Source organism: Hylobates moloch, unplaced genomic scaffold (assembly GCF_009828535.3).
Source record: "Hylobates moloch isolate HMO894 unplaced genomic scaffold, HMol_V3 SCAFFOLD_10, whole genome shotgun sequence".
Lineage (NCBI taxonomy): Eukaryota > Metazoa > Chordata > Mammalia > Primates > Hylobatidae > Hylobates > Hylobates moloch.
In genome coordinates, this window is record NW_026652285.1 from 80,168,330 (window position 1) to 80,174,611 (window position 6,282).

The following is a 6,282-nucleotide window of genomic DNA, read 5'->3' on the forward strand; positions in this document are numbered from 1 at the left end:
TAACTTGTTTGCTTGTGACTGTGGACACATCCTTTAGCTTTCCGGGCTTCACTTTCTCATCTGTGAAATGGGCCTTGTGAACCTGAACTCTTAGGTCATTTGTGGAAATTAAATGAGATGATGGATAGAAAGTAGCTAATTTAACAGCTCTATTTATGAGAGAAGCTATCCTGTAACAGCTTTGAAGCTACAGAGCTGCCAGCCTGGTGCCCAGGAGGCTGTGAACATCTATCATGGCTGGCTGGTAGGGGCAAGTTGGGGTAGAGATGCCAGTGAAAGTGGCCCCATTGGCTGCAGACACTAAATCCAAGGAGTTGCCCTCACTCCCCATGCACCTAGCAGCAGCCCCACTGCAGGCTGGGCTGAGTTCTGTCTGGCTCTGCAGCAAACACCCTACCCCTCTTCACTTCCCAAGACATCTGGAGCAGCTGACTCAAGCACCAATGAGATAATGTTTTTATTTGTTCTGTTTGTTTTTTGTTTATAAACCTGGGCTCCTGAGAGAAGCCAGATTCAAAAGTAGGTCTGAGATGTGAAGTCAGCCTTGAGGCTGACCACGGGGCCGAGGCCCAGCTGGGGAAAACACCAGGCCACCACACCTAATGGTCAGGCCAACTGCCCGTTGTTGCACTGTTACAGTGCTTCTCCTCAGTGCCCAGCCCTGGGCAGGAGGTAGGGGAGGCAGAGGCACAGCCTTCTAGGGCACAGCCTTCTAGGACCCAGCCTTGGAGACCCTCCAGGGTGCTCTGAAAAAGCAAGAGACTATGATGGAATGCAACATGATCGAGCTGTGACAGCAAAAGCTTGTGGGCTTATTTGAGGATTAAATGAGTTGTAGCAAGTCTTCAAGAATAGCTAACAATTACTCTAATAAAAAGGGAAGCACAGGAGCTTTTGAAGCAGCAACAAGGCTCTAAGCTCAGTTTTGGGAGTGGGGCAGTGGGGTGTGAAAGGGAGGAAAGTTTTGGCAGGGGCAGGAGGGTGATCTAATTGAGACTGGGCCCTTCTTCCTCTAGGCTGATGTGTGTCCTTATCATATAAACCAATACTTTTTTCTACCCACTATGCGCTGGAATCTATGCTAGGCTGTGCTTTGAGGAGATCACAGAGATGTATAGGACTCAATTTCTGCCCCTGCAGTGCCCATAGATCTGATGAGAAAGAGGATACATATATAATCACACAATTGTGCAAAGCCTGCAGGAACACTCTGCAGCATCCCAAGCTCCTGAGCCTCTCAAAGCCTCAGTTTCCCCATCTGGACCTATACCACTGGCATCGTAAGTATATGCTATCTTACAAGGCTTTTGTGCAACAGTCCTGTAGTAAAGCAGTTAGTGGTTAGTAGTAAAGCAATTAGCAGAGATCCTAGCCCATTTTAAGAGCTCAGTAAATGCTACTTAGTAGGATGATAGTGGTGATAAGTATTGTCCTGAGCCACTAAAGTGGGGGGCAGTGGATGTATGGTGAGGATGGAAAAGGTGACATTTGGTTTGAAACATAAAAGATGAATTAGAGTCAAGTATGCAGAGGGATCAATGCAGAAAGAGAACTGGCAGGGAGGATGGTACTATATTCTGGGAAAACAATAGCAGCTTTGATGCGCGTTAATATGAAGGCTGAGCCCCTTCTCGACCATCTGCAGGTGCTTGGAAAGATGAAGAGTCACTTCAAGGGCTTCAGGAATCTTGGATGTCAATGTATAGGTTTTGTCTTGTAGACCAATGGTTTTAAATCCTCTCTTCTCTTTCCTTCCTTCCTTCTTTTCTTTTTCTTTCTTCCTCCCTGTCTTCCTCTCTCTCCATTTCCTTTTAGCAATTGAACTTTTCATTTGAAAGCAATGTTAAACAGAAGCCCATTATAAAGAACAAATAGAGGTGGAACTGCTGTTTGAAAGTTACCTACGGAACTATCGTAGCTGGGGGTTTCCTCAGAAAGCAGAGCCTGAGATAAGCATTTGTGGGCAGGTAGTTGCTTTTTGGATACAACCTCAGGGAACAGTAACAAGGGAGTGGGACATGAGGAAAGGAAGAAAGCCAATACTAGTGGTGCCATGTCCAGCTAATCATCACCATGGACAGTAGAGGCTGGATTCTGCAGGGACCTTCTGAGGACCATATGGAAAGTCCTTCAAAATTGTCTGCCTGACGGTGAGAAATGGGGTCACAAAATCCACCTGCTTTCTGCCCCCATTGGTTAAGGATTGCCCCATAGGTTGTTAACTCCCTTGCATTTTCAAGTTTTCCTGAGCATAGATGTTGAGCAGGATACCATGGTTGCCCTACTTCTTGATGTTCCAGAAGCCCCGGGGCAGTCAGCAAGGTGGAGGTGCAGCTGGGGGCATTGCCTAGACCCCACTGGCACTGGCTAGGGTAGAAGGTGGGTTGAAAAGATGTGAGGCAGGGCACAGGTGTGAACGTAAGATCTCATGACAGTTTGAGACTGGGGAGAAGTGAATAGGGACAGGAAGTCCATTTAGGCAACAATTGGTGCCATAGACCAGGGAACAAGTAGTGAGGGAGGGAAGAAAATCACTTGGAGTGAGAAGGAAGGGGAGGTACCATTTTGGAGAATGGTTAGGGAACTAGAATCCATGGGGCTTGGGGATCACTTGGATATGGCAGATAAGAGAGAGAGTGGCTGGAGTGGTTGTCAGGTGTTCACCTGGGGCACTAGACAAAGTGCAGTGCTGATCACCCAAACAAGAGAGTCAGAAGTTGGAGGAGGTTTATTTATCCATTTATTTTAATGAAACATATTTTTTTTTTCCTTTTCCAGGTGGAGAGAAAATGAGCCCTCAGCTTTCCTGTAAGCCTCCACTAAGTGACTCCCTGTCTGCATGAAACAGAAAGAAATTCCAGAATCATGCAAGTGGGGTTGGGACAGGGTGGGTAGTGTATGCTTAGGACTTGCCTTTTTTTTTTTTTTTTTTTTTGCCTCCATTGCTCTTGTATCTACAGAACAACTACCTTCTTCTCTACTGACTTGTAGACACATAGAGTCCTGATACTGGAAAGACCCTCTCTGTGTGGAAAGAAATGCTGGGCACAATGAAGTGATGCACCTGTGTTCATGCCGTGAGTTGGGATGTGAATGCTGACTGTAACCCAGGCCTGATTCTCATTCCTCTTCCTTTGCCTTGCATGTCTCCTGTAGCTCCTTTCTATTCACTGCCTGCTTTCTTACCTTAGAAAGATACCATGAGGTTTTGGCCATCATTCCCTATTCAAACAAGCAAGCAAACACAAAGCATTGTCTGTGTACAGCCTTTAAAGTATGCAACGCCATTTTTCAGTTACTGCCTCCCTTCAGCTCCAGTTTTCTCCTCTTCCATCCAGGGTGAAACTGGTCCACAGAGCAGTAGTGTGATCTTCCCAAGGTCTCATAAACAGGAAGAAGAGGTGAGACCTGGATCTGAAACCAGGCTTCCTTGGATCTTTCTCTATTTCTAATGTGGGGTTGAAATCACGTCCTTGGTGCCCCCAAGATAACATATATAAGCTTCTAACGCATAGCAGCTACCCATTTGGTGCTATTTTCCTCTGATGTCTTTCCATCAAACCATACTGTTGCTCCCAAATTTCCTCCAGCCAGTACTTTCCTGAGGAGTTTCTGGATTACTCTGTGCCTTTATAGAAAAACAAGAATGGTAAATACACTTCTTGCAGCCTGGACAACATCTCTAACTGCTCTGAGCCTACATCTCATGGCCCTCAGGATAAAGTCCAGACCCTTAACCTGGCATCAAGGTATTCCACATGCACCCCAGCCTCTCTAGTTCTGCCTTCTCTTTGAAACCATTCTGAAAGCACTGGGCAGAGTTCCTTGTCCTCTTGGTTACAGCTCTATAGTTAAAGCACTTAAACCCTCAAAGTTATTGTCTATTTGGGAAACTGTACCCACCCAAAGACTGTGCTGCTTCAGAGTCAGACAAGCCTTATTTACATCATTTTTCTCTATGAATTAGCACAGAGCCTGGCACGGGTAAGTACTCAGTAAATATTTGTTGAATTAATGCCACAATCTATGTATACATAAATCAGTGAATCAATGAATGAGGGTAGTGATGCCTGCCCTTAATGAACTTGCAGAGTTAGTTTGGTACAGATGCAAGATATATAACTGAGGTTCCAGACAGATACAGAGCATTATTCCCATGGGTTTATAAGATGGACCTTGAAGGGTTAGCATGTGTGCTCACATAACCCGTATTGGCTCCTGTAGGTGCGTGCTGCCGTTTGGGTGGCAGGGCCGAGGAGAACCTTGCAAAGTAACCTCATGTATCTTTATGGAAGGAACCATGTTGTAGTTTCTGAATGGAGCTTGGCATAGACAAAGCATGCAGTTCATATTTAGTATCAATAGTGGCAGATTCAAGCCATGGGGCAGTGTGCATTCCATGCAGTGAGTCACCTGGAAATTCCAAAAGGCTCAAATTGATCTTCTTAACTTCACTCAAATTTTTTGAGTCTCAGTTTTCTCAGCTCTAAATGGAGCCATAATGGGGACCACCTCCCAGAGTGATTGCGTAAGAATTATACAGATTAGACAATGTATGGCTGTGGCTCCCAAAGTTCCTCCAGTTAATGCTTTCCTGAGGAGTTCCTGGATTACTCTGTTCCTTTACAGAAAAACAAAAATTGTGTATAGACTCAAGCATTGCCTGTGTACAATCTTTAGAGTGTCCAATGCCATTTTTCAGTTATTACTGCCTTTCAGCCCCAATTTTCTCCTTTTTCATTCAGGGTGAAACTGGTCCACAGAGCAGTAGAGTGATTTTCCCATGGTCTTCCCAGTGACAACTGGTTGGAGCAATGTTCGCTCTCTAGCTAGCATCTAGACATAGAGTAAGGGGCATCAACCAAGTATGTGCCCTGGCTTGAGAATCTGCCCTATAGAAGTACACGATATTACATTATATACTTACAAAGATCTCACTTTCCAACTTGGGCCTGGAAGAGTGGCTCCCGCAAAGAAGCGTGGTGAGAAGAAAAAGAGCCCTTCTGCCATCAATAAAGTAGTGACCGGAGAATACACCAACATCATTCACAAGCGCATCCATGGAGTGGGCTTCAAGAAGCATCCCCCTCGGGCATTCAGAGAGATCTGGAAATTTGCCATGAACGAGATGGGAACTCCAGATGTGTGCATTGATACTAGGTTCAACAGACCTGTCTGGGCCAAAGGAATAAGGAATGTCCTGTACAGTATCTATGTGCAGTTGTCCAGAAAACGAAATGAGGATGAAGATCCTCATTAAGTTGTATACTTTGGTTGCCTATGTACCTGCTACCACTTTCAAAAATCTACAGACAGTCAACATGGATGAGAACTAACCACTGATTGTCAAATATATCCAAGTTCTAAAATTGCCAAAAAAACAAAAAAAGCTGCTCTGAAGAGGAGAGCCATGGGCCACATGTCTTCATTCCTTCAGTCTGCGTGGTTGATTCTGGTCTTGTCTGGTTTACAAAACAGCTTCATTTATTAACAGAAGGGCATAGGGCTGAGAATGGGCCCTCTGGGAGAAGGTGATTTGAAAGACATAGGTCCTGAAGACCCCAGCCAAGAAACCTAAGGTGTCAGACCAGACACTTGTCAAAGCAGGAAATGAGACTTGTGTCAGGAGTGAGAGGGAGGCTGGGGTATCAATGAGTACATCTTGTCCTAGATGGGGGAGTTCTGTAGTAGCCCAGGGGCAGAGAGCTGACTCACCAGACAACAGACACAGTAGCAGTGACCAGCTACATGACTGCTCTCAGAGAAGAGTTGGTATTGGACTATGCTTCTAAATTATGTACCACACTGCTGCATTGATTCAGGTAAGGCAGGGTAGGGCTGGACTTTTAAGCTGAAGGCCTTGTGGGTTGCTGGAGATTTGGCCTGGGGAAAGCAGGAGCTGACAGCTGCAGTCTCACTTTTGGTACAGACACGGCTTAGATATATTCTTTGCTTGACTCGAAGCTATTGTGTTGGCAAAGACCCTGTCCCAGTCTTTGGTCTCCTCTATTACTGGAACTAAGCATGATGCCAGGCACATGGGAGGTGTTCAGTAAATCACTGCAGAATTTAGGAATAAACATGTAGAGCTGGGGAATGTGTGTTTTGGGGTGGGGGAAGGTGGACACATTGTCCTAAGAAAAGTATAACTCTAGGATTTGAAATCTTACCCTCTTCAACCTGAGACCTCAGGTAATCATAGACAGGATTCATGAACACGCTTCCAGGGCAAACACACTTCATGTTGATGCAGAGTATCTGGGACTTGAAAGAAACAACTCC

At 45.4% G+C, this 6,282-nt stretch overlaps 1 pseudogene; it reads left to right on the plus strand.

The window, feature by feature from the left end:
• The first annotated feature begins 4,867 nt into the window (after positions 1-4,867).
• LOC116475450 (large ribosomal subunit protein eL31-like) lies at positions 4,868-5,336 on the plus strand (annotated as a pseudogene).
• The last annotated feature ends 946 nt before the right edge of the window (positions 5,337-6,282 follow it).